At 39.2% G+C, this 21,289-nt stretch overlaps 1 non-coding gene across 1 annotated transcript; it reads left to right on the top strand.

Moving 5' to 3' along the window:
* Nucleotides 1-20,820: 20,820 nt before the first annotated feature.
* LOC112760509 (small nucleolar RNA R71) lies at nucleotides 20,821-20,928 on the top strand. Its single transcript, XR_003180946.1, has one exon. It is a non-coding gene; the product is annotated as a small nucleolar RNA R71 (small nucleolar RNA).
* The last annotated feature ends 361 nt before the right edge of the window (nucleotides 20,929-21,289 follow it).

The following is a 21,289-nucleotide window of genomic DNA, read 5'->3' as shown; positions in this document are numbered from 1 at the left end:
TGAAGGGGAAAGAAACAGTTCATCATTAGGAATCATTAGGATTAGTTATAAGTAGTTTTAGAGAGAGAAGCTCTCACTTCTCTCTAGAATTAGGATTAAGTTTAGTCCAATAATCTTAGATCTAGGTTTTAATTCATGCTTTCATTCTCTTCTACTTCTCAATTCCTTGTTGTTACATTCATCATTCTTCCATTTCTTTGTTGTAATTCCTTTATGTTGTTCCTATGCTTTGTTGTAGATCTACTTTTGTTCATCCTATTTTCTTTCAATTCAATTTGAGGTAATTCATGATAAATTGTGTCTCTTTTTATTGTTGTTATTAATTCCTTGCAATAATTGTTGTTAGATTCTATTCTTGTTGTCAATTTACTAAGCTTTTCTTTTACGCCTTCAAAGTGTTTGTCAAAATGCTTGAGAAGATGTTAGAGTAGAATTTTAGTGCTCTTGGCTTGGGAAGGTAACTTTGGAACTCTTGAGTTACTAATGTCCAAGTAATTGATAGTTGATAGCCATTAACTCTAATTCTCACTAATTCAATTAGTGGAGAGCTAGGACTTATGGACTTGGATTGGTGTAGCTTACTTGACTTTCCTTTACTACTAGTTAGAGGATGACTTAGTGGGATTGATCTTTGCAATTATCATGTTGTGGTTAGTGATAAGGATAGAGATCCTTGACCACCAAATCTTGCCAAGACCTTTTTGTTATTTGATTTCCTTTATCATTTACTTTTCTTGTTTCCTAATCAAAACCCCAAAATATACATGTCCATGGCCAATAACAAGAACACTACCCTGCAATTCCTTTGAGAGATGACCCGAGGTTTAAATACTCCGGTTTATAGATTTTAGGGGTTTGTACTTGTGAGAAACAATCTTCTGTATGAAAGGATTATTTGTTGGTTTAGAAACTATACTTGCAACGAGACTTTATTGTGAATTCTAAACAGTGAAAAATCCGATTCATCATCTCTTAATTTCAAATGCTAAAATTGCAATAATTCATGCCTTTCGATTTGATTTACTTGCATTGTTACACCTAGGCCATATATGCCTCAATTGTTGTTTATTCTCTTTTATGTCACTTAGGTTGCTTGATTTTGGGAAAATACACTTCCTTGTGAGCATTTCACTGTTTTATACATGTTTTCCCCTTAATTGATTGTTTGTTTATCTTGTTGGCTCTTACTTGAATTGTTTGATTATATCCTTCTTCTTTCTGTGATTTTTATCTGTTTCTCATGAGTTGTACTCCATTTTTGTCTTTTTCAGGATGGCTCGCAAAGGAAAGGAGAAAGCCAATCCTTTGGCTCGTCCTCCTCCTGTGCCTCCGAGTAACCAACCGGACACATTCATTAATGTTGAAGCCGAAGAACAGTACAAAACACTTGAAAAGCGAGCCTTTCACTACGAGAGAAAGCTAAACCTTCCCGAGAAATATACGGACCAAATTCTTAACAGATTAAACTTTTACCATTGGAAATTTGTAGAATTCGATCTGGTGGAAGTTAATGACCACCAGGACAAGGAATCTACAGAAATTTCCTAAAGAGGGATGCCCCAACTATTTTTTTGAGAGGTGTCACCTTGGACACCTCTGATACTGCGTTAGAGGCCCTCTTAAACATTCCGCATATTCCTCCGGCTCGTGACGCCTATCCTCAAATAGTGAAGGACGTGACAACAGGCAAGCTTTCTTTGGATGTGGTCCTGAAAAAGACTGGCCTGCCTGAGGCCAGATGGGAGTATAGCAGAGGGGAGGATGTGGCTCTATTGAGCATTGCATGTACTGACCTCAATCCTGAGGCAAGGATCTGGGAGCAGATCATTGCCGACTACATTCTTCCGAGCACGTATGCCATGCACATCTGAGTCCGTGTGGCAGTTTTGCTTTGGGCCATTCTGGAGGGAAAGAGGATCTTTGTTCTTCCCCTTATCAGAGAGTCGATGTGGAAGGTGAACCAACAACAGACATACAACATTCCCTTCCCATCGTTGATCACTAGATTAGCCGCTTTATCTGGAGTGGAGAGACGCCCAACAGACCGGACGTCTGTCTACATCAGTAAACAACCATTCCTGCCATACGGCGACTACGACGGACTGCCGCAGAAGAAGAGGAAGACCACTGAGCCTCCATCATCAGTAGCAGTGCCCTCAGCACCTCCTACAGCTCCCACAGCTACACCCCGACCCCAGACACCATATGACTTATGCCGGGAGATCCTTCAGGCCATCCACCGCTACGAGCACCGCAACGCCCGCCGCTTCCAGTGGATAGTGGCGAAGTTTGAGGGTAGAGACCCTGGGCCACCTCCTCCAGATACACCAAAGCCTAGAGTTGAGGAGCCTAGAGTTGAGGATCCGGCAGCTGGAGCCGAGCCGATAGTAGAGATGGCAGTAGAGCCAGTTGACCAGGCAGTTGAGGAGCTGGCAATTGAGACCACCCCAGTGACATCCCGAGCCATCATCGTGTATCACCGTCATCACCACCCACCAACGCCAGATGGTGGAACTTCTCGTGGTTGATCCCCCTGATTGATTATTTTGAGCACGGAGGACCGTGCATGATTTAAGTTTGTGGGAGGATCTACGATATTTTTGGTGTAAACATTCTCTCCTTAACACTTGTCATTTAGTTTATTTTAAGTTTTATTATGCTTTTGTGGATATTTAGATACTTTGACTTATGCACTACTGTTTAGTACTTTTTGTATATATATATTAGCTTGCTTTTAGTTATCTTTAGTATTGCATTTTAATTATGGTATATATATATATATATATACTTGTTTTGCTGGTATATAGTATAGATACGGATTGTGATTGGATGATGTGAACAGCATATGCCTAGTTTATCTTGATCCTAATTGTTCATGTTACTTTTTGCTTGTTGAAAATTAGGGAAAGAACTAGAAAATTTTGAAAAATTAAATTTGCATCCGTCATAACATACATACACACAGCGAAGTGTGTGGGCGCACGAGAACCTGTGCGTACACACAGGCCGACATTCAGCCAAGTGTGCAGACGCACACGTCTGTGCGTCCGCACAGGTCTCTGCACGTGATTTCATTATGAAACATGTGCTGCACAAATTTTGGGGGCTTTTGGCCCATTTTGGAAGGCTTAAAGGCTGAATTGAAGTGCTATATGAAGGGGATATCAAGACATATAAAAGAGAGCTCACTTAGATAGTTTTAGAGAGTAATTAGGAGTAGGAGTAGGAGCAGTGTAGCTTTGCTCTCTTAGGGTTTTCATTTTTAATTTCATATCAATTTCCACTGTAGCATTTTATAGCAAGCTTTGATTTTGGATTTTGCTTCTTTATTTGTAAGTACTCTCAATTTCATCTTTAATTATAGCACTTTTACTTTCACTTTCCTTTGATTCAAGTTACTTTGTTCATATTTGCCATTTTGTGTTTCTTGAAGTTTTGATCAATGAATTTTATGTTTCTTGCTTCCTTTATGTTTGATTGCTTGTTTATATTTGGTTTTGTTCATAGTTGGTTATAGTTTTCAATTTTACTTTTCAATTTTCCATGTTTTACTTTTATGCTCACAAGGTGTTTGTGAAAATGCCAACTTTAGATTTTGAGTAGATTTTCCTACCTTGGCTTGTGGTTTGAGTTCCTAGGATGCTAAAGTCATAATGTCCGACATTTAGTGGTGATTCTTGGGTAGTTAGTTGACTCTTGTCTCCATTGACGCTAGCCTTTTATCTACTAACTTGGTAAGTTGGTTAGGACTTATGGATTAAGGTCAATTATGCTTTCTTGACTTACTCCTCGATGTTTGGGGTTAACAAGGCAAGATTGACTCATCATAATTACCATAGTTGTGGTTATGGCAATGATAAGATTCCTTAGAACCTCATTCCCAAGTCAAGGCTTTTTTGTTGCATTTATAGCATTTTCACTAGTTTTGATCTTGTTCCTTGTTGCTTGCCTTACTTGCACTTTTGATCATCTCTTTGTTCTTTTATTGCTTGGTTCTTTTAATATTTTGTTCTTTGATTACACAAAACCCCTTTTTGTCCTCCTCCACATCCAAAAGAGCGTAACATTTTATTTGCATTCCTAGGGAGACGACCCGAGGTTGAATTACTATTAGTTATATGTTTTTTATTGAATTTATTATTTGATCTTGAGCATTACTTGTTGGTTTGGAACTGTACTTACAAGGAGTATAGTTTAGTTTTTATCATGTTTTAAGTTAGAATTCTAGAGAGAGAAGCTCTCTTTTCTCTCTAGAATTAGGTTAGATTAGATTCAAATCTCTTCTTTAATCTGGATTTTAATTCTTGTTTTCATTTACTTTTCCTTTCAAATTCTTATTGCTACATCTTTACTCTTTTAGTTCCTTTTGTTAATTTCTTATTCTAGTCATTTTTATGTTCATGCACTTTTGTTTCCTTTAATTTCCATTTAATGCAATTTACGTTTTATGTTTCTTCTTGTTTAATTGATTTGTTGTTATTTCCTTGCTTGAGTAGTTGTAGATTTACATTTCTTGCAATTTTATCTTGCATTCCTATTATGCCTTCTAAGTGTTTGATAAAATGCTTAGTTGGGTTTTAGTGTAGATTTTTCTCATCTTGGCTTGAGTTGAGTAATTGGAGACTCTTGAGTTATCAAACTCTTTTGTTGATTGATAATTGAAAGTTGCTAGTTGATTTGAATTCCTCTACAGCTAGTCTTTCCTTAGGAGTTGACTAGGACTTGAGGACTCAAATTGATTTATCCATTTGACTTTTCTTCATAGCTAGAGGTTGACTAAGTGGGTGCAATAGACAATTGATGTCACAATTGAGGAAGATAATGAGGATAGGAATTCTAGTTCTCATTTCTTGCCAAGAGTTTTCTTAGCTATTAGTTTTATTCTTGCAATTTACTTTTCTTGTCTTTTGTCTAAAACCCAAAAATATACATCTCATAACCAATAATAGGAACACTTCCCTGCAATTTCTTTGAGAGAAGACATGAGGTTTGAATACTTCGGTTATTATTTTATTGGGGTTTGTTACTTGTGACAAACAATTTTTTGCATGAAAGGATTCTTTATTGGTTTAGAAACTATACTAGCAACGAGATTTCATTTGTGAAATTCTAAACCGTCAAAAAACCATTCATCAAAATGGTGCCATTGCCGGGAAATTGCAAATGTGTGCTTGTTATTGGTTATTGTATATATGTGAATATTGTGAATATGTTTGCCTTTTGTCTCTTTGTTAGTTTTTGCTAGTTTTGGGATTCGGTTTACTTTGTTTCTTTTTAGATTTTGTTTTCATTCACTTTTCCTATCTTGAATTCTCATCCTTTTGACTATGAGTTTGGTTCAAATTATGTTGTAGGAAATGGAGCTTCAATGAGAATATGCATCAAGGATGGAACAATCAGAGGTGGGAGGAGCCTCAAGCTTATGGACAAACTTCTTGGCAACAACCTCCTCCGGTCTCTTATAGGTATAATTCCACTCCTAATGCATATCAATCCAGTAGCTATGATGGACCTCTATGTAGTTACCAACAAGCCCTACCATATGCTGATGAGCATTATCCTCAACATAACCCTAAACCATACTCACAAGCCCCTCCTTACCAAACACCTTCATATGACCCTACTCTTTACCCACCATACCAACAACCATATGAGCCATATGAACCATACATGGAACCACCACCATTCCAACCCCAACACCTACAAGAACCACCTCCTCCATACCATTACCAAGATGAACCACCTCCCATGTATGTAAATTTTTAACCACAAGATGAATTCTACTTTCCACCACAACCCTCCATGGAAGAGTACTCATGTCCATCGATCCAAGAGCAAGATGATCTTATGCTTGCAAGTTGGAACAAGAATCAAGAGATCGCCTCAAGGAAGTAATGAACCGGCTTCAAGCAACCCAAGCAACCATCCGTCAAAAGATAGAATCATGGGATTCATGCCCCAAGCAAAACATGTTCAAGGGTGATTGTGAAGGAGCACCAATGGAGTATGTTGTGCAACAAGTGGAAGAATTGGAGAGTGTTGAACCGCTATACTATTACCAAGAAGAACCACCTTCCTATCATGAATCCTTTCTCCAAAATAATGAACCATTCTATCCACCCTAAACCCCAATGGATGATTATTGCACTGTGCTACTTCAAGGGCATGAGGAGATGGAAAGGGAGATACTAGGATTCACGGCCCCCTTGGATGAGGTGGTAAACCGATTAGCCTCCCAATGCTTAAACCCTCAAAGCACCCGCATGGCTACATGTGGGGAATCAAATGAAGAGCATAGCATGAAGGAGAGATTGGGAATTCCGGTGGAAAATGAGGAATATTGCTTTGTATTGGAACAATTGGAGGAAGCTTTAGTTGTTGAAGAAAAGGAAGAAGTGGTTGAAGACTTAGGAGATGCGGAACCTCCATGGGAACCTAGAGTTCAGGGAGATCCCTCCAACAAGATTGAATTTGATGTTGAGAAGGAAAGTGCACAACCTCCAAGGCATATTCCATATGAAGAATTGGATGGAATAGAGCAAGAATTGCGTTTCCTTGGTTATGAAGATCATGCATCAACTCCTAGTGGTGAAGAATCCTTTGAACTTGAAGAACCTTCTTCTGGTGAATTAGAAAGCAAAGTGGAGGTAGATTTCTCTCATCCTTCTATTGATGATTTGAGCAAGGGAAAAGAGTTAGATAAAGTCGATGAGCAAAGGATTGAAATTGAGAAATCTTGTGAGGAGGTGGAGGTCCTTAGAAAAAGGAGGACGGGATATGCTTTGTCAATATCCTCGAAAACTTCTTTTCCTAGGTTGTCATCTACTCCACATTTGAGTTGGTGAAATTCATTTCTATTAGCTTTATTATCCCACTCGAATATGGCTTGCTTGAAATGGATGGTCAACTTAGGGAACTTTGTGGGATGAAGCGTAAGAGAAGGATGTTTTGTGGTTGTCGTTGCAAAGCAAGGTTCATTTTAGTTGATACTTCAAGGATTGGATACAAAGGTTTGGCCAGTGCTCAATTAGGTGGGTCTAGAAGGATGTTTGGTCACTTCATTGAGAATTCATCTTGCCCACCACCCGGATGGAACAATGATGATCAACTTGAGGACAGGTGTCAAAACAAAGTGTGGGATCCTAGATCGCACAAGGAGAATCAATTTTAGGAGCCCATGGTTTATGAAGAACTCCATCAAAGCTTGGAGATGTTAATTTTGAAGAATGGAGCTTATTGGAGATTCAAGCATTGGTGGATGTTCCAAGATGAGTTCAAGCACAAGCCACCTTGATGAGGAGCTCCCCATAAGTCCAACTTAAGGACAATAAAAAAAAAGTGCTAGGTGGGAGACAACCCAGCAAGGTAAAATTTTTCCTTTTTCTCTTTTGTAAATATTGGTAAAAATTAGTTTAATTTCATGTTTTGATTAGTTTGTTGAGTTTATTTTGTAGTCTAGTATGTCAAATAAGGTTTTATGGTGTTTTGGTAGCTCTTTGGAGGCTTGTAATTCTTGGTTTGGTGCAAGAACTTGGAAAAATTTTGAAAAATAGAGCACCAACCCACGGGTACGTGTGACCCAAGTTTTTTTCGACCATCCAAGCGCACACGTCACCCACGCGTACGCGTGGATTCAAAATTCTCACCTCCATACAAATTCCAGAGAGTTGTGCCTATTTCATGCCAACTTTGTGCACGAACCCATGCATACGCGTCACTCCACACGTACGCGTCGCTCTCTGAATAAGCCACCCATGCGTACGCGTGGATACCAAATTTTCACCCCAGCCAAAAACCCGAGAGTTACGCGAACACTGAGCGAAATGCGCAGCTGCCCCCACGCATACGCGTGCCTCACGCATACGCGTCCACACTCTCAATAACCCACCACGCATACGCATGACACATGCATACGCGTCTCTTCCATTTCAACCCACCCACGCGCACGCGTCACTCTACGCGTACGCGTGGATCACCTTGTTTCACACACTTCTTTTCTTATCTTCTTTCCATTTCTTTCCTTCTTCTTTTTTTCTTCCCTTTTCCTACCCCTCATCCAACACTTCCAAACACCATTGATAACCATTCATTTTGGATAGTTAGTGTTTAGTTAGTTTAATTCTCATTTCATTTTCTCTTTTTCTTTGATAAGTGTTGGATTATTAATCTTGTTTACTGTTAATTGTTGCTGAGTATTGATGCGATGTTAGTTTAACATCATTTTTGTTAATTGTCATTGTTGGATTTTACTGTTGAGGTTATATTTGTCTACTTGGTTTTGAGTTTTTTGTTGAACAACTGTGAATACCAAGTACATATGACTTCGCCTTCAAGCTTTTAAATCTTTTGAATTGCATGACTTGGCCACCATGTGATTTGAATCCCTTCCTTGTTTAGGCAATTAATTGATGGATGTTGAGCTTTTATTTTAATGCATTATGTCTCATGATCATATGCATCCATATGTTTTTTGCTTGAATACTTTCATGCTTCTTTATTGCTTGTTTGGTTGCTTTAACTTACAAGTTCAAAGTATCTCAAGCACACTAGAACGGGTAAAGTGCATGCTTCTTTTGTGACATAGCATTCTATGTTAGTGTGTGCTCTAAAGGGTGCTTAATTTGGAATTCACACACCTATTTTCCTTAATATCATACTATTTCATTCACTTCATTCCAGTGATTTACCTCACTTCAACAATCTATGCTTCCTTGCTTTTGCATTTATTTTTCTTACTATCCTACCTTCTAATTTCAGGATGAATCACTATAAGCAAAACCAGAAGTAGAAGAAAGAACATGCAGCAACCTGTTGATCTACCGGCTGGAGGTAGCAATCCGGCAAGTCGCCGTACCCCTTTGCTCATCTTTGGATGCACCGAGGACGGTGCAAACTTTTAAGTGTGGGGAGGTCGTCCAACCAATCAACATTTTTCGGTGACAAATTTCTAATTCCAACACTTTTGCATTAGAAACTTGTCACCGAAAAATGTCGACTAGTCGGACGACCTCCCCACACTTAAAAGTTTGTACCATCCTCAGTGCATCCAAAGATGAGCAAAGGAGTACAGCGACTTGCCGGATTGCTACCTCCAGCTGGTAGATCAACCGTTTGCTACATGTTCCTTCTTCCACTTCTGGTTTTGCTTATAGTGACTCATCATGAAATTAGAAGCCAGGATAGTAAGAAAAATAAATGCAAAAGCTCACTTCATTCTAGTGATTTACCTCACTTCAACAATCTATGCTTCCTTGCTTTTGCATTTATTTTTCTTACTATCCTGCCTTCTAATTTCAGGATGAGTCACTATAAGCAAAACCAGAAGTGGAAGAAAGAACATGCAGCAACCGGTTGATCTATCAGCTGGAGGTAGCAATCCGGCAAGTCGCCGTACCCCTTTGCTCATCTTTGGATGCACCGAGGATGGTGCAAACATTTAAGTGTGGGGAGGTCGTCCGACCAGTCCACATTTTTTGGTGACAAGTTTCTAATCCCAACACTTTTGCATCTCATTTTTTGGTCTTTTAGGATTTTTAGTTGTATTTTCTTATCTTGCATACATATACATAATAAGCTTAGTCAAAATAATAAAATTTTTCAAGAAATCTATCTATAGGGCATTAACACCCCAATTGATTTAAGTAAAAATTTTTCATTGAACTTGCTTGAATGATATATCTTGTGGATCATCTTTTCGAGCTAAGAACACAAGCTTATGAGTTTTGAGCCTAATGGTGTGGTTACATCTTATAACCACTTATCTTCCTTCTTGTGTGCATTATTCTCTTTCTATGATTGTAATCTTTGATTTGTTTGATCCTTTATGTCCATTATTTCATGTATTCATGCATTTATATGATTGAGGCCATCATTTAAATTAGCTCACTTACCCAAATAGCCTTACCTTTTATCTTCCATTGTTAGCCAACTTTGAGCCTACTATTAACCCACTTGTTCATAATTTTAGCACATTGCAAGCCTTAAAGAGGAAAATAATAAATGTCCTTAATTTGGATCTTTGAGTGTGTGCGTCATTCAAGTGTGGGGAAACTTGGGACATTGGTGGAGAAAAAGGTGTGTGTTGTACTTTTGTTTAAAATATTGGGAATTGGGTACATACTCATGTGTTAATTAATGTAAAGCCATATGCATTGATACTTTTGTAAAAAGAAAAAATGAAAAAATAAAAAGAAAAAATACATATCAAAAGAAAAAAAAATAGGAAAAGAAAGAAAAAAAAAGAAAGAAATAAAAGGGGTCAAAATGCCCCAAAGTGAAGCTCAATAATAATCAATGCATATGGGTTGAGATCAAGAAAAGAATGCATGAGTATGTGAAAAAGTGAAGAATTGGTAGTTAGGTTAGCTTTTAAGTTGTATAGGTTGTCATAGGTTAGGTGAGAAGTTTAAGTTAATCAAAAGATTCAAATTTTAAGTCCACTTGACCAAATATGCATCCTACCTTAACCCTAGCCCTATTACAACCTATGAAAAGACCTCATGATATATGTATGCATGCATGAAATAATTGTTGATTGTTAGATGAAAAACAAATCTTAGAAAGCATGTTTAGGGGAGAATTGAGTGATCAACCCTAAACACTTGAGCGACTAGAGTGCAAACACTTCCGGAGAGGGTTCGATTGCTCAATTACATGTTTTCACCTAGAATCATCACTTTTCTTGCAAGTTTGTAAAACCTTTAATAAATCAATTCAATTGTGGTTTGACTTGGTTGTTAATACCTTTTGCCCTTATGCTTATATATGTATTCTTGGGGATTGATTTATTTTGACCAAGTACTTGCATCTATTTAAATAGTTGCATTTAGGTAGATTGCATAGAGTTTAGTTTACATTGAATAAATGATAGTAACTTTTGCCTCTTTCTTGATTTAAGCATGAGGACATGCTTGGTTTAAGTGTGGGGAGATTTGATGCATGACTATTTCATGGAACATTTTGTGCTTAATTTAGGTGGATTTCATCCATTATTCCCACATTTATCCAATGAAATAGCATGGCTTTATAAATTCTTCTTAATTTGCGCTTAAGTATGAAAACATGCTTTTTAGGCCCTTAATTGGTTGATTTTAATTCACCTTTGATTCCACTAGATGCCTTGATGTGTTTGCTAGTGATTTCAGGATTGAAAAGGCTAGGAATGAATCAAAGGAATGAAGAGAAAAGTAGGCAAAGTGGAGAAATCATGGAAAATCAAGGATTTAGGATGCACTCATCGACGAGCACGCGCAGTAGGCGCGCACGCATGGAACGTGAAGTCACATGGCGACGCGTACACGTACATGACGCGCACGCGTGGATGCAAAAATGCCAAGCGACGCGTACGCGTGACCCATGCGTACGCGTCGATGCTCGCATTTGACTTTATTAAAGTGAAAATGCTGGGGGCAAATTCTGGGCTTCCCAGGCCCAAATCCAAGTCAATTCTGAGCCTATTATATGTAGAAATCAAAAGGAGATCAAGTAGTTTTTAGTGAGAGAGGAGTCATAGTTTAGTTTTTATCATGTTTTAGGTTAGAATTCTAGAGAGATAAGCTCTCTCTTCTCTCTAGAATTAGGTTATATTAGATTCAAATCTCTTCTTAGATCTAGATTTTAATTCTTGTTTCATCTACTTTTCCTTTCAATTTCTTGTTGCTACATCTTTACTCTTTTAGTTCATTTTGTTAATTTCTTATTCTAGTCATTTTTATGTTCATGCACTTTTGTTTCCTTTAATTTCCATTTAATGCAATTTATGTTTTATGTTTTTTCTTGTTTAATTGATTTGTTGTTATTTCCTTGCTTGAGTAGTTGTAGATTTACATTTCTTGCAATTTTATCTTGCTTTCCAATTATGCCTTCCAAGTGTTTGATAAAATGCTTGGTTGGGTTTTAGTGTAGATTTTTCTCCTCTTGGCTTGAGTTGAGTAATTGGAGACTCTTGAGTTATCAAACTCTTCTGTTGATTGATATTTGAAAGTTGTTAGTTGATTTGAATTCCTCAAAAGGTAGTCTTTCCTTAGGAGTTGACTAGGACTTGAGGACTCAAATTGATTTATCCACTTGACTTTCCTTCATAGCTAGAGGTTGACTAAGTGGGAGCAATGGATAATAGATGTCACAATTGAGGAATATAATAAGGATAGGACTTCTAGTTCTCATTCCTTGCCAAGAGTATTCTTAGCTATTAGTTTTATTCTTGCAATTTACTTTTCTTGTCTCTTGTCTAAAACCCGAAAATATACATCTCATAACCAATAACAAGAACACTTCCCTGCAATTCCTTTGAGAGGCGACCCGAGGTTTGAATACTTCAGTTATTATTTTATTGGGGTTTGTTACTTGTGACACATAATTTTTTGCATGAAAGGATTCTTTGTTGGTTTAGAAACTATACTAGCAACGAGATTTCATTTGTGAAATTCTAAACCGTCAAAAATCCATTCATCACCTCTCTAAGACCACACACAGTTTCATGGCAGAAACTATGTCCTCCATTAGGAATCTGGAGATACAGGTTGCTAAGCTGAGCAAGAGGATCCCAGAGATCCCTTCCAACACTCTTTCAAGCAACACAGAAGTGAATCCAAGGGAAGAGTACAAGGCCTTCACTATAGAGGTTGTGACTGAACCCAAGGAGGAGTTGGCTACTAAGGAGCTCAAGGAAATCAGGCCTCATGAGGAGGCTGGGGATGTCATCTTACATGCCCCTATATAGATAGAGGAGAATGAGGAATATCCCTCCTCAGACAAGTAAGAGGATCCTAAGGAGGAGCAAATAGCTCGGTTCCTGGCAATCCTTAGGAAGCTGAAAGCCAATTCCTCTATGGCGTGTTTGAAGGCCTCAAAGGGAGATGAGACTGTGGTGCTGACTAAGGAGTGCAATGCCTTAGTTCAAAAGAAGATCCTTCAAAAGCTGTCGGATCCCGAAAGCTTCCTGATTCCCTGTACTATAGGGACCATCACCTTTGAGAAGTTACTATGCGACCTTGGTTCAAGCATCAACCTCATGTCTCTCTCTGTGATGAAGAAGCTGGGAATTACAGAAGTGCTGCCTGCCAAGATCTCACTGGAGATGGCAGACAAGTCCTTGAAAAGGTCATATGGCTGATGAGCGGATATTTTATACGCTTTTTGGCATTGTTTCCTTAGTGTTTTTAGTACATTTGATTAAGTTTTATTATGTTTTAGTAGGTTTTAGTGCAAAAATAACTTTTTGGATGCAACTTTGAATTTTTGTGGTTTTCCTATGATTTTAGGTGATTTTTGGGTGAAACTAGCAAGTTTTGGAAAAGTTGGATTCAAAGGCAAAGAAAGGACTGTAGATGCTGTCAACTCCTGACCTCTGTGTATTCAAACAAGCATTTTTGTAGCTGTAGAGGTCCAATTAACGCGCTCTCAAACGCGTTGGAAAGCTAACTTCCAGGGCTTTACAGAAATATATAATAGTCTATACTTGTCCTTGGAAATGAAGGCCCAAAACAGACATTGAACGCCCAAATCATCCCCTGCCCAACGTTCAACGCCCCAAAAGGAGCAAGCTTGGTGTTGAACACTCAAAATGGACCAAATCCGGCATTCAACACCCCAAGATGTAACACCCTACCATACAGAGTCTTATGCTTAAGTCATAATTCAGAGATGGCAAGGTATTACGACCTCTAAAACAAAAATTTAGTACGTATAGTAGTATGAATGATTGATTATAGCTAGGAGCCTTTGTAGAAAGTGGGTAAACAAAAACCGTAACTCGAAAGCGCAACACTCCGATCGATAACGTAACAAACAGGGATAAGCTAATGCGAGATTATATATATACAAGGGAGTGTCAAAAACAGGAATATCAAGACTCAAAATCCGGTTGCGAAGATAACCGGTCCGAGCATAGTAATATATACATATAATAAAATAAGGAAACCCCAAAGGGACACAAAAACAGAGAACCTATTCTCCAAAAATCTCCCATAAGAGGAGTCATCACAGTTTGTATTTTTTAATGGAGATAAAAGTATCTAAACAAGATATATAAACCAAAACAGAGTCCCGAGAACAAGGATCTTCGCTAATCCAGAAGTCTCCAGCATGCCTCAGCGAGAAACCTCACGTCCTGCATCTGTAAACCACAAAATCTGCATGGGTGAGAACCAGAGGTCCCCAGCATGGTAACAACTTCCACATATATAATACATAATAATAGAGGAAAGCCGAAGGCAATTGGTATGCGAAATTATTACTCAGGTTGTGAATTGTTGTTCGAAATTGATTCGCTGGCAATGGCACCAAAAATGGATGCACAGAACCATGGTCTAAACATATCTTCACAACTTCGCATAACTAACCAGCAAGTGCATTGGGTCGTCCAAGTAATAAACCTTACATGAGTAAGGGTCGATCCCACGGAGATTGTTGGTATGAAGCAAGCTATGGTCACCTTGTAAATCTCAGTCAGGCAGATATAAAATAGTAATGGGGTTTTTGAAAATAAGTAATAAAAGAAGGATAGAAATACTTATGTAAATCATTGGTGACAATTTCAGATAAGCGTATGGAGATGCAATCGTTCCTCTGAACCTCTGCTTTCCTGCTGTTTTCATCCAATCAGTCTTACTCCATTCTATGGCTGGCTTTATGCAAAGGCATCACCGTTGTTAGTGGCTACATCCCCTCCTCTTGTGAAAATGGTCCAAGATGCCCTGTCACGGCACGGCTAATCATCTGAGGTTCCTGATCATGCTGGAATAGGATTCACCCTCCTTTTGCGTCTGTCACTACGCCCAACATTCACGAGTTTGAAGCTCATCACAGTCATTCAATCATTGAATCCTACTCGGAATACCACAGACAAGGTTTAGACTTTCTGGATTCTCTTGAATGCCGCCATCATTCTAGCTTACACCACGAAGATTCTGATTAAGAGATCCAAAAGATATTCATTCAATCAAAGGTAGAACGGAAGTGGTTGTCAGGCACGCGTTCATAGGGAATGATGATGATTGTCACGTTCATCACATTCAGGTTGAAGTGCGAATGAATATCTTAGAAGCGAAATAAGATGAATTGAATAGAAAACAGTAGTACTTTGCATTAATCTTTGAGGAACAGCAGAGCTCCACACCTTAATCTATGGAGTGTAGAAACTCTACCGTTAAAAATATATAAGTGAAAGGTCCAGGCATGGCCGAATGGCCAGCCCCCAAAACGTGATCACAGGATCAACAATACAATCCCGGATTCCAAAAGATCCCTAATACAATAGTAAAAAGTCCTATTTATAATAAACTAGCTACTAGGGTTTACAGAAGTAAGTAAATGATGCATAAATCCACTTCCGAGGCCCACTTGGTGTGTGCTTGGGCTGAGCTTGAAGTCTACACGTGGAGAGGTCATTCTTGGAGTTGACGCCAGCTTTTGTGCCATTTTGGGCATTGAACTCCACTTTGCAACTTGTTTCTACCGCTGGACGCAAGAATTGGGCATAGAGCTGGCGTTGAACGCCTGTTTGCGTCATCTAAACTTGGGCAAAGTATGGACTATTATATATTTCTGGAAAACCCTGGATGTCTACTTTCCAACGCAATTGGAAGCGCGCCATTTTGAGTTCTGTAGCTCCAGAAAATCCATTTTGAGTGCAGGAATATCAGAATCCAACAGCATCAGCAGTCCTTCTTCAACCTCTGAATCTGATTTTTGCTCCAGTCCCTCAATTTCAGCCATAAAATACCTGAAATCACAGAAAAATACACAAACTCATAGTAAAGTCCAGAAATGTGAATTTAACATAAAAACTAATGAAAACATCCCTAAAAGTAACTAGATTCTACTAAAAACACACTAAAAACAATGCCAAAAAGCGTATAAATTATCCGCTCATCACAACACCAAACTTAAATTGTTGCTTGTCCCCAAGCAACTGAAAATCAAATAGGATAAAAAGAAGAGAATATACTATAAATTTCAAACTATCAATGAAACATAGCTCCAATCAGATGAGCGGGACTTGTAGCTTTTTGCCTCTTGAATAGTTTTGGCATCTCACTTTATCCATTGAAGTTCAGAATGATTGGCTTCTATAGGAACTCAGAGTTTAGATAGTGTTATTGACTCTCCTAGTTCAGTATGATGATTCTTGATCACAGCTATTTTATGAGTCTTGGCCGTGGCCCTAAGCACTTTGTTTTCCGGTATTACCACCGGATACATAAATGCCACAGACACATAATTGGGTGAACCTTTTCAGATTATGACTCAGCTTTGCTAAAGTCCCCAATTAGAGGTGTCCAGGGTTTTTAAGCACACTCTTTTTTTTGCTTTGGACCTTGACTTTAACCGCTCAGTCTCAAGTTTTCACTTGACACCTTCACGCCACAAGCACATGGTTAGGGACAGCTTGGTTTAGCCGCTTAGACCAGGATTTTATTCCTTTAGGCCCTCCTATCCACTGATGCTCAAAGCCTTGGGATCCTTTTTAATTGCCCTTGCCTTTTGATTTTAAGGGTTATTGGCTTTTTGCTCTTGCCTCTTGGTTTTAAGAGCTTTTGGCTTTTTCTGCTTGCTTTTTCTTTTTATTTTTTTTCGCCTATTTTTTTTTTCTGCAAGCTTTGTTCTTTGCTGCTTTTTCTTGCTTCAAGAATCATTTTTATGATTTTTCAGATTATCAAATAACATGTCTCCTTGTCATCATTCTTTCAAGAGCCAACATATTTAACATTCTTAAACAACAACTTCAAAAGACATATGCACTGTTCAACCATACATTCAGAAAACAAGAAGCATTGTCACCACATCAATATAATTAAACTAAGTTCAAGGATAAATTCGAAACTTATGTACTTCTTGTTCTTTTGAAATAAAATAGTTTTTATTTAAGATAGGTGATGGATTCATAGGAAATTCATATCTTTAAGACAAAGTTACTAAATACTAATGATCATGTAATGGAGACACAAACATAGATAAGCACATAACATAGAAAAATGAAAAACAGAAGAAATAAGAACAAGGAATGAATCCACCTTAGTGATGGTGGCATTTCCTTCTTGAGGAACCAATGATGTCCTTGAGCTCTTCTATGTCTCTTCCTTGTCTTTGTTGCTCCTCCCTCATTGCTTTTTGATCTTCTCTTATTTCATGAAGGATGATGGAGTGCTCTTGATGTTCCACCCTTAGTTGTCCCATGTTGGAGCTTAATTCTCCTAGGGAGGTGTTGATTTGCTCCCAATATTTTTGTGGAGGAAAATGCATATGAGGCATCTCTGGGATCTCATGGTGATGAGCTTCCTGCGGCTCTTGAGCTCCATGAATGGGCTCTCTTGCTTGCTCCATCTTTTTCTTAGTGATGAGCTTCTCTTCCTCAATGTGAATGTCTCCTTCTATGGAAGCTCCAGCTGAGTAACATAGATGGCAGATAAGATGAGGAAAAGCTAGCCTTGCCCCAGGAGAGGGCCTTTCAGCTATTTTGTAGAGTTCAAGGGAGATGACTTCATGAACCTCTACTTCTTCTCCAATCATGATGCTATGGATCATGATGGCCCGATCCACAATAACTTTAGATCGGTTGCTAGTGGGGATGATGGAGCGTTGGATGAACTCCAACCATCCTCTAACCACAGGCTTGAGGTCCAATCTTCTTAGTTGAACCGGCTTGCCTTTGGAGTCAATCTTCCATTGAGCTCCTTCCACACATATGTTCATGAGGAGTTAGTCCAACCTTTGATTAAAGTTGACCCTTCTAGTGTAGGGGCGTTCATCTCCTTGCATCATAGGCAAGTTAAACGCCAACCTCACATTTTCCAGACTAAAATCCAAGTATTTCCCCCGAACCATTGTAACATAGTTCTTTGGATCTGGGTTCTTACTTTGATCATGGTTCTTGGTGATCCATGCATTGGCATAGAACTCTTGAACCATTAGGATGCCGACTTGTTGGATGGGATTTGTTAGAACTTCCTAACCTTTTCTTTGAATTTCATGTTGGATCTCTGGATACTCATTTCTCTTGAGTTTAAAAGGGACCTCGGGGATCACCTTTTTCTTGGCCACAACATCATAGAAGTGGTCTTGATGGGCTTTGGAGATGAACCTTTCCATCTCCCATGACTCAGAGGTCGAAGCTTTTGTCTTCCCTTTCCCTTTTTTAGAGGATTCTCCGGTCTTAGGTGCCATCAATGGTAATGGAAAAACAAAAAGCTTATGCTTTTACCACACCAAACTTAGAATTTTGCTCGCCCTCGAGCAAGAAAAGAAGGAATTAGATGAAGAAGAGGAAGAAAATATGGAGAAGAGGGGGGAGGTGTGTTTCGGCCAAGAAGAGAAAAGAGGGTTGTGTTGTGTGAAAATGAGGAAGAATGGAGGGTTATATATAGGGGAGGGAGGGGGGTAAGTTCGGCCATTTAGGGTGGGTTTAGGTGGGAAATTGATTTTGAATTTTGAAGGTAGGTGGAGTTTATGAGGTAGGTTTATAGGGAAGAGTGGATGGATGTGAGTGGTGAAGAGGTGATGGGGAAGAGAGATTGAGTTGATTGGTGAAGGGTTTTGGGAAGAGTGTTTATGGGATTGTGTGAAAGAGGGGTGAGAAGAAGTAAGTGGAGGTAGGTGGGGATCCTATGGGGTCCACAAATCCTGAGGTGTTCAAGGATTTACAACCTTGCACCAAATTAGGCATGTAAAATGCCCTTGCACACAACTCTGGGCGTTCAGCGCCAAGTTGGTGCCCATTTTGGGCGTTCAACGCCCAATTGTCGCCCATTTCTGGCGTTGAACGCCAGAACCATGCTTGTTCTGGGCGTTCAGCGCCAGCTCTTTTCCAGGGTGCATTTCTAGCGTTCAAACGCCCAGATGCTGCCCATTTCTGGCGTTCAGCGCCAGAACCATGCTCTGTTCTGGCGTTGAACGCCCAAAACATGCTTCTTACTGGCGTTTAAACGCCAGTAAGGTCTTCCTCCAGGGTGTGATTTTTCTTCTGCTATTTTTGATTCCGTTTTCAATTTTTATATTTATTTTGTGACTCCACATGATCATGAACCTAATAAAACATGAAAAACAATGAAAATTTGATAAATAAACATTGGGTTGCCTCCCAACAAGCGCTTCTTTAATGTCAATAGCTTGATAGTGGGCTCTCATGGAGCCTCACAGATGTGCAGAGCTTTGTTGAAACCTCCCAACACCAAACTTAGAGTTTGGATATGGGGGTTTGACACCAAACTTAGAGTTTGGTTGTGGCTTCCCAATACCAAACTTAAAGTTTGACTGTGGGGGCTTTGTGTGACTCTGCTTTGAGAGAAGCTTTTTATGCTTCCTCTCCATGGATGCAGAGAGAGATCCTTGAGTTGTAAACACAAGGTTGTCCTCATTTATCTAAAGGATCAATTCTCCTCTGTCCACATCAATCGCAGCTCTTGCTGTGGCTAGGAAAGGTCTTCTTAGGATGATGGATTCATCCTCTTCCTTTCCAGTATCTAGGACTATGAAATCAGCAGGGATGTAAAGGCCTTCAACCTTTACTAACACGTCCTCTACTTGTCCATAAGCCTATTTTCTTGAATTGTCTGCCATCTCTAATGAGATTTTAGCAGCTTGCACCCCATAGATTCCCAGTTTCTCTATTACAGAGAGGGGCATGAGGTTTATCCCTGAACCAAGGTCACACAAAGCCTTAAAGATCATGGTGCCTATGGTACAAGGTATTATGAACTTTCCAGGATCCTGTCTCTTCTGAGGCAATGTCAGTTGATCCAGATCACTTAGTTCATTGGTGAACAAGGGGGGTTCATCTTCCCAAGTTTCAATGCCAAATAATTTGGCATTCAGCTTCATGATTACACCAAGGAACTTGGCAGCTTGCTCTTCAGTAACATCCTCATTCTCTTCAGAAGAGGAATACTCATCAGAACTCATGAATGGCATAAGGAGGTTTAATGGAATCTCTATGGTCTCTAGATGAGTCTCATATTCCTTAGGTTCCTCAGAGGGAAGCTCCTTATTGATCACTGGACGTCCCAGGAGGTCTTCCTCCTTGGGATTCACGTCCTTCTCCTCTCTTGTGGGTTCGGCCATGGTAATTAATTCAATGGCCTTGCACTCTCCTTTTGGATTCTCTTCTGTATTGCTTGGGAGAGTACTAGGAGGGATTTCAGTGATCCTTTTACTCAGCTGGCCCACTTGTGCTTCCAAATTTCTAATGGAAGACCTTGTTTCATTCATGAAACTCACAGTGGCCTTTGATAGATCAGAGACTAAATTTGCTAAATTAGAAGTATTTTGTTTAGAGTTCTCTGTCTGTTGCTGAGTGGATGATGGAAAAGGTTTACTATTGTTAAACCTATTTCTTCCACCATTATTAAAGCCTTGTTGAGGCTTTTGTTGATCCTTCCATGAGAGATTTGGATGATTTCTCCATGATGGATTATAGGTGTTTCCATAAGGTTCACCTAAGTATTTTACCTCTGCCATTGCAGGATTCTCAGGATCATAAGCTTCTTCTTCAGAAGATGCCTCTTGAGTACTGTTGGATACAGCTTGCATTCCATTCAGACTCTGAGAAATCATATTGACTTGCTGAGTCAATATTTTGTTCTGAGCCAATATGGCATTCAGAGTATCAATTTCAAGAACTCCCTTCTTCATAGGCGTCCCATTATTCACAGGATTCCTCTCAGAAGTGTACATGAACTGGTTATTAGCAACCATGTCAATGAGTTCTTGAGCTTCTGCAGGCATTTTCTTTAGATGAATGGATCCACCTGCAGAAGTATCCAATGACATCTTTGATAGCTCAGATAAACCATCATAGAATATATCTAGGATGGTCCATTCTGAAAGCATGTCAGAAGGACACTTTTTGGTCAACTATTTGTATCTTTCCCAAGCTTCATAGAGGGATTCACCATCTTTTTGTTTGAAGGTTTGAACATCCACTCTAAGCTTGCTCAGCTTTTGAGGAGGAAAGAACTTGGCCAAGAAAGCCGTGACCAGCTTATCCCAATAGTTCAGGCTGTCTTTAGGTTGAGAGTCCAACCATATTCTAGCTCTGTCTCTTACAGCAAAAGGGAAAAGCATGAGCCTGTAGACTTCAGGATTTTCTCCATTAGTCTTAACAGTATCACAGATCTGCAAGAATTCAGTTAAGAACTGAAAAGGATCTTCAGATGGAAGTCCATGAAACTTGCAGTTCTGCTGCATCAGAGAAACTAGCTGAGGCTTCAGCTCAAAATTGTTTGCTCCAATGGTAGGAATGGAGATGCTTCTTCCATGTAAATTGGAATTAGGTACAGTAAAGTCACCAAGG

Source organism: Arachis hypogaea, chromosome 16, assembly GCF_003086295.3.
Source record: "Arachis hypogaea cultivar Tifrunner chromosome 16, arahy.Tifrunner.gnm2.J5K5, whole genome shotgun sequence".
NCBI classification, from domain to species: Eukaryota; Viridiplantae; Streptophyta; class Magnoliopsida; order Fabales; family Fabaceae; genus Arachis; species Arachis hypogaea.
This window is presented reverse-complemented; position numbering and strand designations above follow the sequence as displayed.